The sequence below is a fragment of the Triturus cristatus genome, chromosome 3_1 (assembly GCF_964204655.1).
Source record: "Triturus cristatus chromosome 3_1, aTriCri1.1, whole genome shotgun sequence".
NCBI classification, from domain to species: domain Eukaryota; kingdom Metazoa; phylum Chordata; class Amphibia; order Caudata; family Salamandridae; genus Triturus; species Triturus cristatus.
The window spans coordinates 18,665,343-18,684,747 of record NC_140583.1 but is presented as its reverse complement, the minus strand read 5'-3'; positions in this window follow the sequence as shown (position 1 = coordinate 18,684,747).

The window sequence follows — 19,405 nt, the reverse complement described above, 5'->3', positions numbered from 1 at the left end:
CAAGGAACTGATCTAGCGCGACTTCCGTATCTTCTCCTTGGCCTACTGCAATGCGCAGCGCTCGATTGAGTGTTCGCATAAGACGCTCCACCTCCCCATTGGCTTGAGGCAATAACGGGGTGATCTTCCGGTGATGGATTGCTTTGCGTTCTAGGTACTCTTGGAATGCCCGGCCTTGGAATGGTGGCCCGTTGTCTGTCCGAATCTCTTCTGGTAGGCCCATGAGTGCAAATGTCCTGTTGAGGGCTCTGTGAACATGCGTGAATGCAGTCGATGCCACTATTTCCACAATGGGAAACTTTGAGAAGGAGTCGACCATCACCAACATGTTGTGTCTGTCTGGGAAGCTTCCAAAATCGAGACTAACCTTAGCCCACGGTGTGCCACTGGGTTCTTCGGTGATCGCCGGCGCCGGATCTCCTCCTGTGATGGTGCAGGTATGGTGCTGTCCACCATTGAGTCCATAGCCGAAAACCAGACCTTGTTCCTCAGCCTGGCTTTTGTCTTGGCCATCCCCTGGTGTCCCTGAGGCGCCAATAGGAGTATCCGCCTCTGCAGCTTCTGCAGAATCACAATCACATGTCCTCGCAGGATGACTCCCTGATCTCCCACGCTGAGTTCATGATGCACTTGTTAGAGTTGTTGTCGAGCGTGGCTGACCTCTGCTCTGAGAGTTCGTGCTCCATCCTGGAAGTGCGCCCAGCCGTTGCCCACCAGCACCGTCTTTACTCTGGGCAGTGTTTTATCTTCAGTGGTGGCCCGGCCAATTTCCTCCAGTGTCATGGCTGTGGGGCACGCTCCCTGCGAGATCATCCTTACAAACGCCTCGGAATGGGACACATCCGTTGACGACTCCTGAGTCGGCGTGGAGTCCGGGTGGCTTCATAGGTAGTCTGCCAGGTTGTGGGCTCCAGGATGAAAAATGACCTTGAAATTGTATGACTTCAGCTGCACTGCACATCGCTCTATCCTTGGGGGTGCTAGCCTGGATGACCCTGCAAAGAGCGGTAATAAGGGCTTGTGGTCAGTAACAACCTGGAACTCTTGGCCACACAGGTATAGGTGGAAATGTTGACACGCTCATTTTATCGCCAGGGCCTCCCTCTAAATTTGGGCATACCTTGTTTCTGTGTCTGTAAGGGCCTTGCTGGCGTATGCTACCGGCCTCCAGGCCTCTGGGCTATGCTCTTGAAGAAGGACCACTCCGAGACCAACTGGGCTGGCGTCGACGATCAGTTCAGTGCGCAGCCCTGGATGGAAGTAGGCCATCACTGTCTTGTCCAGCTGCGCTGCCTTGATGTTTTGGAATGCCGTGTTGGCGGCCACGATCCTGAAGAACCGGAATAACCCACTTACTGGGTCTCGGCGGCGGGGGAACCGCCCAAGTCTTCCATACCCTCCATACGTAGTAAAAGGAGACACAGTAGCCTTTGTCTGCAGGATGAACCAAGATGTATTCAAATAGCCTGGGCTATGGAACAGAGTCCCAAGCTAGTCAGAGACAAAACCCAGGAGGCTGCTGCTTTACTCCGCAGCTTACAAGCCTTTTATACTTTTTCATTGCAGTCTTTTGGCTGTTAGTCCATTGTTCAATCAGGGCAGTGTTTGCAGTTGATAACCAGATCCAGACGATGTTTGTAGGTGGTGACCTGGTCAAGGCTTGGTACACAAATCATTGTTCACTCAGTGTGATCAAAGCTGGTCTTGCAGGTCATTGTTTAATCACCCTGATCAAAGCCCGGTCTTTCAGGTCACTGTTTAATCACCCTGATCAAGGCCCAGCAGACAGACCATTGTCCAGATAACCTGATCACGGTGTCAAGGATGTTTACCGGGCTGGGAGCAGGAGATGGAAAACAAATCATTTACCCAGGGCTTGAGTGTCTCATGGCTTTCTGTTGAACTGCAAAGAACAGGGGGTTGGGTGTGTGACAGTTCCTGGGCAGAAATGCAGGCTGCAAGATGGTTTTTGTCATGTCAGTTAGAATTTTCCCAGGCATCAGCAGAAACGACCAGGTGGGTCGTGTGGAAGTGTTTTGACACGAGATGGCAATGAAAAAACAATGGAGTCTCGGTACAAATTATGCTGATCAGAAGAACACTTTTCCTCAGACCCTCCTTTTGCCATTGAGTGGCAAATACTTTAAGAAATGTCAATGTTCATAAGGCCATCTGTTTCTTGTTGGAGCATCATCATCATATTGGTGTTGTGAATGTTAGAGGATGGAGGTTTGATGGTCTGGACACACATTGTACATAGCACTGGCAAGCACTGAAAGCACAAACAGCAGGAGACCAGGACAGCTACTTCCAAGGCAAGGAAGATGAGGACACTCCACCCCGACTGGGAAAGGAGGCCCCAGATGCAGCCTGTGAGGGACCAGTTGTCTTCATCCAGATGAATTTCAGAAGAAAGGCGATGCAGACATTGGATGGCATCGTATACTGTAGGTGCGTTGTCTGGAATGTACACACAGCAGGTGGAGCCGATCAATTTACACACACCACCACGATCAGCAAGGATGACGTCAAGGACCATGCGGTTTTGGAGCATTATAAGGCGGTCCGCCTGTAGCTCTGCAGTGATGTTGGAGAGGGCACCAGCTGTTACTGTGATGGTGGCCTCAAGGAACCTGGTAAGTCCTCGTATTGCCCGACTGTTCGCCATGGGGCCCCAGAATGGAAGGAAACCTTTAAAGAAGTCCCGGCTTCCTGGCTTGCTGTATCCTCGACTGATATGACGCCCCTATGTGAGCGGCGCAGAGCGCCCTTCATCAACAGGTGGTAACCTCCATGGTTAGAATATGTTGGTGGAAGGAGGAAGGCCAAATAGCAGGTACCAGACCAGTTACGGGAGAGCCAAGTGTAGGCGGCTGTGCCACAGATGAAATAGGTGTTGGGGGATGCCACCAGCTTTGGAGGAGATGTAGAGTTTAAAGTTTTAGTGATATCACAAGTACTAGTACCAACGTTCTTAGTTCCTAGGCCATGGATACAGACACGGCCCTGCACTTTTATGACATTCAGAGTGTTTCGTTCATCAGGCAGTATCCTTCTTGTGCGGAATCTAGAAAATGTTTGTCGAGTGGTTGAGTTGAATACTACCATCTCACCGAGTTCATCTGGTGGTAATAGCAATGTGGATGAGCTGGTCGGGCAAAAAGGAGCATTGGCATTGCCAGATCTGTTCTGCCAGAAGTCATCCCGAAATGTCCCAAGGACAGAATTGGCAGTACCATTGACAGTGTAGGCCTCCTGCATCAACATCCACCATGCAAGACAAGACCCAGAGATGGAAAAGGGGTAGGGAAAGAAGGGGACAGGGTGTATCATGGAATGCGGCATCAGTCCACAAACCCAGCAGTTGGAAGTGTTCATGATCGGCTGATGGTGATGCAACATTTGGATGAAGGTGTTATTGAAGAATTCTGCACGGCGGGGTAATTCGTGGGCTGGTAGCGTGTAATACTGGTGCTCTGCAGGAGTCGGTGTAGGAGTTGGTGAGGTAGCAGAATGGTAGATTAGTAACAGCCAACCAAGGATAGACAGGATGAGGGAGACAAACAGCGTCACCACGGTGGCCATGAAGCATTTACTATGTCGGAGACTGACATATTGTTTCTGGATTCGGGTGTTTTGGACGGCAGCCATTGTGCTAAGCCAGGGACCTCTAGTGGCTGTCTGTGATTGGTGGTTGCTTCACTGGGCGCAGGTGCCAAGGGCCCTATGGCGTACCTTAGTCTGACACACCAGCACTACTCTCAGCCGGGGAAGATCACAGCCCTACAGCCTATAGGCACTTGGCGAAGTCAAGGGCAAGCCTTCCCGTCGGGGGCGCAAGTTATAGTGGTCGGAAGTAGGGACAGTATGGTCGGGAAACAATTGTTCTTGGTGTTGAGCAGAGTTAAGGGAGGGTTCCACCCTTCCTTTCAGTATGCTGTCACTCTCTGCTTCCATAGATGTAGAATGCAGTCTGGCATCGCTGAATGGGACAAACGTTGGGAATGTTTCTGTTTCTGAGTCTCTTTGTCCTTCCCTCACCCACTGATCATAGGGGAGGGGCAGAAGCACACGCCTGCAGTGAGACGAATGTACCCAATTCTTCCGACCTTCTACTTTCACTGCGGTGCGGGTGGCCAGCAACACCTGACGGGGCTGTGTCCAGCGGGGCTCGAGGCTCTTGGTCCGTTGGAAATTTCTCACTAAGACCCAATCACCAGGTTGGATGACGTGTCCTGGGCCCTCGCTTTTGTCAGGTATGGCCCCATGTACCTGGTGATAAAGAGTACGAAAGGTATTAATTAGACTGTACAGATAATCAGTTAATACAGGGTATTCAACATCAGACAGTTTCTTAGGCCGTGGGACACCCCATACATTGGCAGGCCTCCCAAACACAATCTCATGGGGGGATAGCCCTATCCTGGTGTGGGCCGTTGTTCTGGTAGACAGTAGGGCCAAGGGAAGAGCATCAACCCAAGAGACAACCGTCTCGGCTATTATTTTGGCCATTTTCGTTTTTAGGATGCCATTATACACCTCCACTAGTCCTGCTGACTGAGGGTGGTTCGCTGCATGAAATTTTTGTTTTATCCCCAATGCTGTACAGATATATTCCATAATCTGAGCCGTAAAGTGTGTCCCGTTGTCACTCCAGACCAAGCGGGGTAAACCGAATCATGGGAGGTACTCTTTTAATAGCACTTTGGCGGTAGTGATAGCGGTGCAGTCTTTGAAGGCGTAGGCCTCCACCCATCGGCTGAAGATACAGACCACCACCAGGACATATTTCAAATTGCTACATCTGTCCATCTGGATGTAATCCATTTGGAGGACTTCAAAAGGGAAGGTAGGAGGAGAGAATCCTCCCTTAGGGGTAACTGTGCCTTTTCCTGTGTTATACATTAGGCAAATCATGCATGTTTTAACCAGCTTTTCAGCATTTGCTGGTATCTTAGAGTTGTACCATGTAGGTTCCAACAGTTTACATATCCCTTTTGCACTAATGTGAGCAGGACGATGGGCCATCGTAACTACTGGTAGCACATGACTGTCAGGTAACATCCATTGTCTTTCCATAGTCGTACGGACCCAGCAACCATCAATTCCCTCCTTTGCTAATTGCTCCTTCCACACCCTTAGTTCCTCAGGAGTAGTATGGGACTGAATATCAATCACACTCTGTACTGTGTTTTCAACCATGCCCTCGTCTGTCACCCACCTAGCGGGACCTCCTACATACATTCCTTCCCTTTTTCTAAGAGCTGTTTGTCCGGCCGTCTGATCAGCCAGGGCATTGCCTTTCCCAATATCATTTGTCACTTTCTTATGGGCTTTAAATTTTATAACGGCTACCTCTCTGGGGAGTGTCAGGGAGTCTAACAATCGGTGAATTAGGGGGCCATGTTGAATTTTGGTCCCATGGGAAGTAAGGAAATTCCTTTCTTTCCATAACCTCCCGAAGTTGTGGGCCACCCCGAAGGAATATTGGCTGTCAGTATAAATATTCACCGTCATCCCTTTGCTTAACTCACAGGCTCTAGTGAGGGCCACTAATTCTTCTGCTTGAGCAGAGCACTGCGGAATCTGAGCTGTTTCTACTACTTGCCCTAATGTCGTGAGGGCGTAGGCGGCTGAGGTGTTACCATCTGGCCCTCTGAGACATGATCCTTCCACATACAGTGTACCTTCTGGTTCTGCTATCGGGGTATCCTGTAAGTCAACCCGTCGCTTCGTCTCCTCCTCCGTCCTTAATATGCAGTCATGTGTGTCTAAGTGGGCATCCTGAGTATCCAGTGGGAGTAATGTGGCTGGGTTTAGTACAGTGCATCTGTTGATGTTAATGTGGCTGGCAAAGAGTGTCAGTTCATATCCTGTGAGACGTGCGCTAGTGAGGTACTGTGTCTTGGTGTTATTAAGGAGGGTATCTACAGAATGGGGGACCATCAGAGTCAGGGGGGAGTTCATGACGATCCCTGCACTCTGACGGACCATGAGGGCGGCCGCAGCGGTCGCCCGTAGGCATCCTGGGAGAGCCCTTGCAACAGGATCTAAGGTGGCTGAAAAATAGGCACATGGCCGATTGTGACCACCGCACATCTGGGTCAAGACAGCGCATGCACAGCCGTCTGTCTCATGTACAAAAAGAAAAAATTGTTTGTTATAATCAGGGGTACCGAGGACTGGAGCAGTACACAGAGCCCTCTTTAAATCTTGGAAGGCCTGCGCATGCTCTCTAGTCCATGGAAAGGAACTGTCTGATATGTCTTTAGTGGTGAGGGCAAGAAGAGGTTTGACCATGGCCGAAAAGTTGGAAATCCACTGTCTACAGTATGAGGTTAGGCCTATGAAGGCTCGCACCTGCTTTTGTGTTCGTGGGGCCGTCATAGCATTGATAATGGCTACACGATCAGAGGTGAGCTGCCTTCCCTCCTTCGAGAGGAGATGACCTAAATAGGTCACCTTCTCTTGACAAAACTGAAGCTTTTTCAAAGAGACTTTGTGATTATGGAGGGCAAGATGGCGTAACAAACAGAGAGTAGCTTCTTTACATGCTGGGGCAGAATTTGCAGCAATGAGGAGGTCATCTACATATTGTAATAGTGTGGAATTATCAGGGAGTTCCAAGGAATCTAGTTGACTTTTTAGGGCTTGACTATAGATACTGGGGCTCTCGGTGAAGCCTTGAGAGGCGCGGCAGAATCTAAAGCTCCGCCCACCAAGGGAGAAACCAAAAAAATGTCTGCTGTCAGGATGTATAGGAATGCTGAAAAAAGCATTCTTCAGGTCTATGACAGAAAAGTGCGTGGCGTCAGAAGGGACCATCGTTAAGAGGGCTGTAATATCGGGGACAACAGGATATTGGGAGATTGGTATTTTGTTAAGGGCTCTTAGGTCAATTACGAATCTGTATATTTTAGGGGAGAGAGCATCTCCATTGGTCTTTTTAAGAACAGGAATAATGGGACTGTTACAGATATTGCCACGTGTTTCCTCCACTACACCCTTGTCCATCAATTCAGATATTATTGTCAAAAGGGCCATTTCTCCTTCCGCGGGTAGTCGATACTGCCGGAGGCGGGGGAGAAGTGCACCTGGCCGGATGCGTACCACATGAGGGGATATGTTGAGACACCCTACATCAGTGTCTGATGATGCCCAGAGGGAGGAAGGTAAAAAGTGCAACTCTGGCGGGAGGGGACCGGACAGGTACATATAGGAAGCTGCGGTGGGAGAAATTGTTAGGGATACACCTTGGGGACTACATGATATGGTCGCATACAGAGCTTTCAGTAAATCCATGCCTAACAAGTTTTCACTGCAACCTATAGTAAGGACCAAGGGAGCGTCAACATGTGCAGGGCCAATATCGAGAGGGAGGGGTTCAGAGACAGGGCTGGTCACAGGTGTTCCTGCAAAACCCACGGAAACATTCATATTGCCAGAAAGGGGTGCCTCCGGGACTGACAGACGTGCAATAGAAGACCTGGTGGCCCCAGTATCCAAAAGAAAATTCTGATCGTTCCCCACAACTGACATTTGAACATACGGGCCCCTTTGATCCACTGGAATTTGCACTCTGGTAATACCCCTTTCCTGGCTGTCCTATGCTTAGTAGGACCCTGTCTCATCACCTTCGTCATAATCATCATTGTAATAAGTGAGTGTGGCTTCGTACCCATCAAACCTATTGTCCGGGCGCTGCCGGACGGGAGCATCATCCCTGGGCCTGCGTTCTTTATCCTGTGGATGGGGCGGGCCATGGTCCCTAGTCGGCCTCCCCTCCCTGGGAGCGCGAGGCCGAGTCTTCCCTGTTCGGATGTTTTCAGCTAACACGGGACACTCATCTATCCAATGGCCGTATCCCTTACAATAAGCACACTGATCTGTTTGGAGGGCTCCCATACGTTGAGGGCTGGAGGGGGTAGACTGGCGAGCCCTCGGAGGGAGTTGGGGTTGGGGTCTGAAATTCCCGCGGGCATCGGGACCTCGGGGAGGGTAAGCCTGCTGCAGAAGTGCCTTAGTCTTAAGATCCCTATCCTCCTTACTTTCCTTGTCTCTATCTTCGTTCTCCCTATTCTCGTGATATTGTGCCATAGCCAAGATACCAGTCATAGTTTGGGCAGACCACATACTTTCAACCTTCTTAAGCCTGGCGGAGATCTCAGGAAGCAAGTTGCTGACAAACTTATCGACAAACACTGGGCCAGAACCTGAGGTCCGGGGATCCAAACCACTATGTCCCTTGTATTCTGTCTCGAAATGGGTAAAGAAGTCAGCCACATTCTCATCTTTTCGCTGCCTACAGGCGTTTATTTTATCCCAGTTAATGACAGTTTCCGGCAAATGTGTTTTCATAAACGTCATTATTTTACCAGGCAAAGTCAGGATGGCAGCTTCTGGTTTAGTCCCTCCTACCCTTGCTTCTTCCATAGCCTCTAGGTCAGCCCATTTACCTCCCAATGCCACTTCATGGTCAGTATGTCGAATCTTGCCCCTAGTATATGGTACCTTAGGTACCTAGGGCATTGGTACTTCACAGGCCTACCAGGGGCTGCAGCATGTATTATGCCACCCCTGGGAAGCATTCACAATCTGACACCACAGGCCTGCTACTGCAGCCTGTGTGAGGTAGTGTTAGCACTCCTAACTGAGGTATAGGTTCCTATATCTCACATACACACACATATAAACCTATCAGCCACCCCTATTGCAGGCCCTATCAATCCTGAGGGCAGGGTGCTTGGTTTACTATGTGAGGGGGTGCTTCTACATGAGCAGGACCCCTCTGCAGCTGGCAGAGTCTATTCTCTGCTGCTGTTTGTGGATGCGGTTAAACCATATACTCTTAAGTGCATTATAACTTTGCGGTAAATGCTAACTTTGGAATGACTGCATCAAAACATGTCGTGTTTGGTGTCAAACAACTTGGAATCATACCCCCACACCAGTAACCGGTGTGGGAGTATGATCCCACCCTTCTAGAGGGGATGACATGTACCCACTCTACTAAACGTTAGAAATCTCCAAGAGCCCTGGCATCACAAAATGGATGCCACCAGCACAGACAATGGGCTGCTCTCCTGCTGCTGACCGAAACTCGCAGTGGAGGAAGCCCAACAAAAGGCATCCTGTCACAGGGAGGTGTCACCACCTCCCAGACAGGATTTAGTGTATTGGGGCTGGGAGGGTGCACTCTTAGAGTGCTTTCAAGTCCTGCACTGGGGGAGCAGTAGGCTCCTCTGTGCATATGCCAGCTCAAACCGGTTCAGGGGCTACCTGCCCCTGCTCTGGCGTGAAACTGGACAAAGGGAAGTGGGTGTAACCACCCACTACCCTGACCCTCCTAGAGGAGTGGTCATAGAGCTAGTCCCTCCCATATCTTCACTATAAGATAGCATGCTTTGCCAATGCAATTCAGATAACCCTGGACGACGCTCTACAAAGAAGAATCCTGGCCCTTCAACGTTCCACTACCTTTGGAAGACTGAAGAATCTCCCTTGGAGTCAAGGAGTGACTCCCCTGCTTGGCAGGCACCAAAAACCTCAATCAACAGTTGCAAACTTCACCGCTCCTGCCGGACACCAAAGTCCCTGTGGCCCCAGAAGAGGATTTCCTGACTTCTCAACAGCCATTTTGAGTCCCCAGCAAAGCTGTGGCATCTGGACCCCACGAGTGACGAGGAACTGCAATACCTGGGAACCGTGCACTAATTTCGAGTGCAAACCCTAAACAACGTTCTACGAACTTGTGCTTTGGACCACTTGTGGCCAAAGTCCCCAGCAGGTCTCGTTCCAAAAATCAGGGGCCTACCCCGTCCCGAGTGACCGTGGGCTCCTGTGAAACCTTTCCTGTGGCAGCATCTTTTCAATCTCTTGCCCGTTAGCTAGTGGGTCCCCTGAAGACTTTCTCAATGACTCAAAGGGCTCTCATAGTTGCTCCGGGCCTGCCCTCACTTACCCTCGCTGGGTGAGTCCATCAGACCTTGCTGGTCTGCTTCATCGACTATCTTCAGTCCACACAAGACTTGCAGTTGCCAAGGCTTGTTAGCTCCAATCTGGTTGCTGACACCGTCATCAGCTGCAGACGTTGTGGGACACTAAGAATCCAGCTGCTGGTTATCATCGATCCCTCCTGCACCTCGTGAGCGAAGAGACAAATCACCATCGACGACCTGAAGCGACGCGACATCTGTGGTCATCCAATTTGCTGGCCACCGGTCACTGGCAAGTGACTTTGAACACTGTCCCTACAATTTTCAGGTCCTCTTCATCTTCAATCCACCTTCGGATTCCAGCGGACACCTCTTCAGTCGTCTCGAGCAGCAAGTCTTCATTGGTCTCCATTGAAAACAGCATCACGTCCCGACACCAAAAGACACCTATGCACCCGGCTTCCCTGGGTGAGGTAACTCGTGCACTCCGGTGCCCAAGTGTGTGTTGGCCCTCGAAATACTTACCTTGTAAGTGGCTTGCTTGTTGACTTCTTCGAAGTGCCCTAAAACTTTAAAATACAAACCGCGACTTGCCCCATTGTAACCAATAGGAAACCCGCGGCTGTGTTTAGACACTGCACGTGTCTCCCGTGGGCTTGTTACTTACCTGCTAACACTGCAGTAGTGAAGCTCCAGCGATTTCCAAGGCCCTAGGCATTTTCATTTTGCAAGTCGACTTTGTTAACCCATTTTTTTAGTATATGGTCTGGTACGCCCCTAGGGCTCCAGCCATATTTGTGCTTAATTTATTGAGAACTGTTGACATTTGAATGTTTACCTGGCTTCTAATCTCATAAAGAGATTAGAAGAGTGTGTCTAGAAATAAATACATATATATTTGATATATATACCTGTGTGGTGTCCTTTCATTTGGTAATTCAAGAGATTATAAGGTAAAACAAGCTGCTTTACATTCCTCAGAGACTTAGCCTGAAGGCTGCTCTCCACAGCTACCACTAGGATAGCTTTCTTTAAAAGGTTGTCCTAAACCTATCTACCATAAGAGTCGAATTGGACTGATGCAAGGTGGCCACTATAACTAGTGACCAGCATATGCCAGGCCAACTTCTCACATTGGTGGGCAGCGTGTGGGATTCCAGCTTGCCATTGTTTTACCAGAAATTCTCTATTTGAATTACTAACTGAAAACCACCAAAGGTACTCAAGGTACATATAAAGTCAAGCTAGTATCAATAAGTTCTACTGAACTTAGAGCTGTTTGTGAAGGGATAAGCACACCCTTGCTACAGCTCAAGCTATGTCCAGTAGGCCTCAACTAGTGTAGGTAGTACAACACTGCACAACACTAGTATGTCTCACCAGGGAGGAGCCAGTGGGTCCACCCCATTGAGGAAATATGAATTTTGTGATCAGTTATGTCCCCTATCGTAGACCCCAACGGCTCCATGTGCATGCTATAAGTACATGTATGTTCCCTCCTGCTCCAGTTTTGAAGACGCAAATATATGTGCGTCCACCGTCAACATGTCCTCTTTCAGATCCACCATGAATGGGTCAGATATTCCATTCCTAAGTATGAAAGGCCACCGACTTTATGTGGTTCACTTTCCACATTTTACAGATTCAGGCGAGTAGGCCCGAATTCTGTCATCAAGCCTTTTCCTGCCTTCTACCTCTGAAAGCTCCAGTCTGAGCCTGCATCTGAATCCATGAACTTTGTCCTACTCCCTGCGCGGCTAACGGTGCCTGATCCAGCCTGTCGCCTGCCAAAAACTGTATTTCACCTTCAAGATTATCTCCTCCGCTCCTCATCCGATGCATTCCTGTCTAGTAGTTTAGGTAAACATTCCTTCAGCTACCGTGCAAAGGGCCAGGCCTCGCTGCCCTCATGCAAGTAATTCATAGCCCCGTTACCATGGAATATTCCTACCCCCTCGCATCTAGTGTAGACACTTAGACGCTTGTACACGCACTAACAGTCAGTATAGAATAGATTCTATCCTAGAGACCTCTCCTTTTGGATAACACAGTTCTTTAAACATAGGATATTAGATATGATTTGGGATTAGGTTGACATGACCCCCAGACTTCTGTCTCCACATGTAGAGCTAAATGTCAAGTCCCCTTCACCCTCTAGTTGCACGTCAATCACACGTCATGCGGCTGCGCGCGCATCTCTGCCAACTATTTCTGCTGACATTGCAGGATTCTCTTATGGATCCACCCACTTGTGACATCATGTATGATGACGTTTATTAAATTACGCCCATGTACCGCCTCTATTAGTTACGTATGCACCTTTTATCTACACTATCAGCTGTTACGCCTCTTGCATCTGTTTCACTGTAATGTATTTTCTATAAAACTGCCTATCTGTCAATAATGTATGCCCTTCCTTCCTGAACTTTCGTGGTGATGGAATAGAATGCCTACAATTCGAATTGTATTCCTTTGTATAGGAATAAAGCCTTTTAAAACCTCTAATACCACGGATTCTGCCTCTTATATTTACTGAGTTATTCTTAATAGACTTTACCGCATAAAAAATAGTACCGGTAATGAAATATTTACCACATAAATTGGCGCCCGAATAGGGACACTTTCTCATCTCACGCGCCGGCGGTGCGTTGCAGGCCCGGTCTCCTGCCACAGCTGAACGGACAAAAACGCGTACCTGCAGGATTTCCTGTATCTCCCTACGGCCAAGCGGGGACGACTGAGGCTGCGATCAACACCCAGACGAGGCGGTGAGAAGTGCGAAGTATCCCGACCAGAGCCTAGCTGAGAGAGCAAGATCCGAGGTATACAGAGGCCCACCAGGTTCCGAAGTTCCGAGTCCAGTCGAGTCGAGTCCAGTCCGGTCCAGTTTCAGTTCCGTTCCGAGGCCTTCCGTTCCGAGCTACCCGGTGAGTACCATTACCGGGGAGGCATTTAACGTGCACATAGACTGTGCCGGTCAAGACGGGTTTGGGTACACAAATCCGGTCTGCACTGTTTTAGCAGTGTATCTGTACTGTTTAGCAGTACATATAGTATGTCTTGCATATAAATAAGTACTATCTAGTGTCAGTATTATGTCAGTAACTAGTTTTCTATTAGTTATCATTGTTCGTAAAACTGTTAAGTGTTAAATGTTTTAAAATACGTTCTATATACTGTGGTGTGAATGACTGTTCATTATTGTGTTTTTTTTGTATAAAGTGTGTTCTAGTAATAAGGTCTAAAAATGCCGCTCTTTTCGAAACTAAGACAGATCAAAACTAGAAAAGGTGTACTCGAAGAAGCTGTTCCCATCCCACCTAGGGACACTCCAGGGTACTTTATGTATCATAAGCATGGCCTAGATGCCGTATTATTTCTTGATTTATGGGTGGACTACACCAAAGAATTACCAGAGAGTCAGAGATGGCCCGCAGCGGGGACCTGGGATGCAGATTGCATCATGAGAGTAGAAGAAGAATTATGGAAAAAGAAAGCCAGACCGTCACAGAAAGATGCCATTGAATTATGGCGTAAAGAATCATATAGACGTACAGAAAAAGCACTCAGACAGGAAGAGAAAGGTAGAGAGAATTCAAACAAAACCCGAGAAAATCTATTACTTGAGGAAGGTACCCGAGTAAAATCAGAACAAGTAGATAGACAAAGAAACGCTCTTATGAATGGTATGTATCCTCTTCTGGCCGAAGGGTTACCTAAGGCCACTCCGGAAATACCAAAAGACTTAACTCCTCCATTGCTCCCGATAAAAGCACATCCCAAAACACATCCCAAAACAGCAAAGGACGTTTTCCTTTCCTCCTATTTAGATGACGCAGCTCCCGAGTATGCTAATGCCATACCACCCACACCGCTTGCCGATGGTGTTCAACACCAAGAGCATTCGTCTGTATCCCCGCAACTACAAACTCCTACACAAGTTCCAACAGGCCCGTCCGTTTCTACAGTTTTTCCCGCATCTACAATCTCTATCCTACGCCCAACGAATCCTTTCGTGCCTAGCACCTCGGATGGTGCTACAGGAGGTACGACAGACATGTTTGCCACACCGCCGCGAAATAAACAGACCCTTAGAGATTTAGCACTCCAACGTACACCCCAGCTAGCGACATCCGACATGTTTAAAGAACAGCTTGTGGATTGTAGATACGACCCAGTACCAGGTAGACAGGATAAATTGCTCATATCATCACTACGTATAAGACGAGCTACATTATATTTATTGACAATACCAGGAATGGGTGAACACCTAGACGAAATATATCGCTTTGTCCAAACAGGGCAAGGTCCAGAAAGTATTAACGAAGCTATGGAATACCAGAAAGTGGATGTCCAAAGACAACTACTACGTTTTTTCATAAATTGTGTAATCAGGAATCAAGACAGGCCTGGGGCAGATCACAATACCATGCAAAGACTTGCCAAATGGGGTCAGAACATATCAGAAGAGAAACATGATAGACAGGCGTGTATAATTGCCATGTGTCGAAAGATCCGCAAGGAAGTAGAACGAATACATAAAGAAAGACGAGAAACCGACAGAGTAGAATCAGAAGAAGAGGAGGAGCAAGAATCAGAGCAATTAGAAACGATAGCTTATGTAGGTAGAGGAAGATCCCAAAATAATACCAGAGGTTTTAACGACCCGATACGTCCAATACGTCCGGAATATAATAGACATTTTCCAAACCCTATGCTAAATACGAAATCCCCTGAACACCTATTCCAAGCTGCTGATAAATTACTCCGAGATCGAAGGGGGTACCACATGCTCGATTCCATGGACGAACAAGAATTAGCCAGGTCAGCAGTACAATGGGCGGACGGTCCCGGCGAATACAATGATGATGTACTCGCACACACGTTTCTGAATCTAGACCCCTATGAACAGCGTTTAGCTAGTATATACATGATTCAACACCTCCTTATATTATATAAAAGCCAACACTCCGATCCAGGACCCTTACCTGACATATTGACAGAACTACTCACGAACATATGGAGAGGATCAGGTACTGATTTGATTAAGGAAATTCTAGAATCCCGAAACCAATATTTAAATTTCGTATGCCCAGAACACGTCTCAGTTCCCATCATGGGAAGAAAAATGTATCACATAGATAGACAGAACCCGTTACGCGAAGTGCACCCAATAAGAGGTGCCGGTGATAATTTTACACGCGTGTTTGTGTACACGCCTATAACTAAACTGGAATTATTAGAAATGAAGAAAGTAGTACCCAGCCATGACAAGGACCCAGCAGGTTTCCACCGTGAGATAAAAGACATGTTACTCATGGGAGAGTATACCTACCCCGATATTATGAAAATATTAAAAGTCCTATTACCCGCCGGTGTTTATGAGAAACTCAAAGAAAAGGAATGGGAGGTGGGAGACCAAAAGATAGATTGGACAGCATTAGAAAACGAAGAAAGGGCCCGAGCTGCAGGAGCAGGGCTTGGGGAAAAGACTACAGCACTAGCAGGATTACTAATACAGGTACTGCCACGTTTATTAACTACGAAAAAGGAAGACTGGGGTGCAATCTCAGCCTGTAAACAAAAGCCAGATGAAGACACTAGTGATTTCTATTCCCGATTTGAAAAATGTTTTAGTATAAATAGTGGCATAAAAGCCAGTAGTGAGTCATATCCACATCTGTTTGTGACAAAATTAGTTGAGAATTCTCTGCTGCAAGTCAAGAATAGAGTATTGAAGTTCGAAAGTACCTGGCAAGGTAATACCCCATCACAGATGCTACAAATGTTACAATATCACCACAATAGAATTAGAGAAGAACAAGAACACGAACAAAGACGTATGAAAGATACAAAAATGAAAATGCTTGTTGCACAGTCAGTTCCAGCCGATGGTCATCAAAAGGGTGATTCCGCAGGTCCTGCGAAAGGGACATGCAACTATTGTAAACAACCAGGTCATTATATACACGATTGTCCAGTCCTGAAACATAATATTGCCACAGGTAGAACTCAGGAGAGACCACGTCCACCTAGACAGGATCAGAATCAACAACAAATACCTCAGCATGCACAACCTAGGTTAGCTCCGCAACAACTAGCTCCGCAACAGGCAGCTCCACAACAGATCGTAGCACCACCACAAGCGCAGCCTATTGCTGCAACCCAAGCAACAACACAACAGATGTATCAGTATGCACAAACAGATTATCCCGATTATCAGCGATACTTATGAGATAGCCTAGAGAGGGAAGTTGGCTTACCCCTTATTGAGGTTCCTGTAGACCAAGAGGGACCTTATGTACATAGTGAACTATTAGGGGAAGACAGAAAGTTTTTACTTGATACAGGGGCAAGCAGAACAACTATAAGACGCAGTGAAGTTCCAGGGGCACCCCTCTCAGGCTCACAGAATATTTCCCTTGGATTCTCAGGAAAACCTATAATAAATGACGTAACACAACCTCTTCCACTTACAGTCGGTCCATTGACACGTACTACAGATTTATTGCTTACTAAATCATGTCCAGAAAACTTGTTAGGCATAAAAACATTGAAAGCTCTAGGAGCCATAATATGTTGTTCTCCGGAAGGAGTACGACTATTTTTACGTGACTTTAAAGGTCACTACGTGTCCAGAGACATGGATCACCGACTGCAGAATTTACCTACACATTTATGGGCACAAGGCCCCACTGATGTTGGTTGCATGAACATTACACCATATCGAGTTACACTGAAAACAGGAATAGTACTACCACGAATGCGACAATACAAGTTACCACCAGATGCTGTAGTGGCTTTACTGCAAATCATTGACGAGCTCATTGCACAAGGAGTGGTTGTCGAAACAGACTCCAATGTATGTAATTCCCCGATAATTCCGATTCTTAAAAGAACGGATCCAAAAGCACCACCAGTATATCGATTAGTTATTGATCTGCGCGAATTAAATAAATGTATTGTACCACAATACCCTGTGGTCCCAGATATCTCTTCATTACTCACAGCTATTGACTCAGAAGCAACGTTTTTCACTGTAATTGATCTCAAGAATGCTTTCTTTAGTGTCCCAATCGATCCGGAAAGTCAATATCTGTTCGGATTTAGTTTAAACGGACGAAGTTTTAAATTCACACGCGCACCTCAAGGATTTACAGAAAGCCCCAGCATCTATAGCCAAGCATTGAAACGAGAACTTGACAGTATCCACATGCCAGTTAACACTGCCTTGCTTCAATATTTCGATGATCTGCTGATCACCGCCCGAAGCGAACCTGAATGTGAGACAGCGTCACTGACGGTTTTGAAATTTCTGGCTGACAAGGGGCACAAGGTGTCCCCTTCTAAGCTGCAATTCTGTGTCCAGCGAGTTGTTTACCTTGGGCACTCGCTGTCCAAGGAGGGAAGGCAGCTTACATCCGACCGCATCCAGTTAATTGCTAACATGCCACCACCCAAGACACAAAAGGAGGTGCGGGCTTTTATAGGCCTCACTTCATACTGTAGGCAGTGGATCCCTCAATATGCATTTCTAGCAAAACCACTCATCCAGTTGACAACACAGGAGGCAGCCACATCGACTGTCCTCCCTTGGACTCCAGAACATACACACGCTTTTGAAAGCTTAAAGAAAGCTTTATGCCAAGCACCTGTCCTAGCAACACCATGTTACAGTAAACAGTTTACACTCTTTGTTACAGAACGCGAAGGTACGGCCTTGTCAGTACTCATTCAGGAGCAAGCAGGATCACATAAACCATGTGCTTATTTCTCTAGTACATTAGATCCAGTAGCTCAGGCTCTTCCTGCGTGCCTGAAATCGGTGGCAGCAACAGCTTTAGCAATCAGACAAAGCGATGCCATAGTGTTAGGACATCAATTGACAGTACAAGTACCACACGCAGTAGAGGTTCTCTTGAACCGCACACAAACACAACACTTGACTATAGCGAGACTCACCGGTTACGAATTGACATTGTTTCAGCCACACATAGAAATCAGACGTTGTAATACGTTAAATCCTGCCACATTGTTACCAGTAGGCGGAACAGATCCATTGGCACATGATTGTGTCGAAGTCATTACTATCACGACGAAACCCAGACAAGACTTGACAGATATCCCTTTGTCAGATCCAGACTTGACATTGTATGTAGATGGGTCATGTATGAGAACAAGTACAGGAGAGTTAGTGGCCGCTTACGCAGTCACAACAGACACTGAAGTCATTGAAACAAATTGTATTAATACTTTGTCAGCTCAAGCAGCAGAGCTCATCGCTCTAACACAAGCCTGTATTCAAGCCAAAAATAAGAAAGTCAATATATACACAGATTCACGTTATGCATTCGGAGTCGTCCATGACTTCGGCGTACTGTGGCGAGAGAGAGGTTACTTAACTTCTCACGGTGCCCACATCCAACACGGACCCCTCATTCAAGCCCTATTAGACGCGATTCATCTACCTACTGCAATATCGATTATGAAATGCAAAGCCCATACAAAAGTTACCGATATTATTTCTCAGGGTAATGACCTAGCTGACAGAACAGCTAAACAGACTGCTCAGAATCAGACTCACACAACTGACACGACAAAGACAATAGTTCCGACACCAACACATTGCATGACAGTTAAGGATCCCGCCCTTGATGTAATTGACATACAGACACATGCTACACCAGAAGAAATAAAGAAATGGACTGAATTAGGAGGGATCCAAACAGATCAAGGATGGATGACGAAGGAAAAATCTATATGGTTTCTTCCCGACTCAATGGTTCAAGTCATCATTAACACTATACATAGTCCAGCGCACCTAGGAGAAAAAGCTATGCTAGACAGCATTCAACACATTTGGTTCAACAAACATTTACGAGCCGCAGCTAAACAAAAAGTTCGTACCTGTATGATATGTTGTCAGTTTAATCCAGGTAAAAGCATCCCCGTAGAGCAGGGTGGATTTCAAACTCCCGATCATGCTTTTGAAGTCCTCCAGATGGATTATATCCAGATGGAACGATGTCGAGGATTCAAATATGTTCTCGTAGTTGTCTGTGCTCTTTCCCGTTGGACAGAAGCATACCCGGTTTCAGATTACACTGCCCCGACTACTGCCAAACAGTTAGTTCGAGAATTCTTCCCACGGTACGGTTTACCACGTGTTGTCTACTCAGATAACGGCCAGCCGTTCTCATCCGAACTAATGAAACACGTTTCCCTTTTATTAGGCTACCAATGGAAATTCCACTGTGTCCGACATCCCGAGGCGGCAGGTCTCGTGGAACGTCATAATCAAACTCTGAAAATTAGATTGTCCAAAATATGTAGAGAAAAAGGAGTCGATTGGATAGTAGCCTTACCAGTTGCGCTCTTTTACATGAGAATGGTAGCACATTCTCGAACAGGGCTATCCCCGTACGAGGTGATCTTCGGTAGACCACCAAATATGTGGGGGACGCCTATAC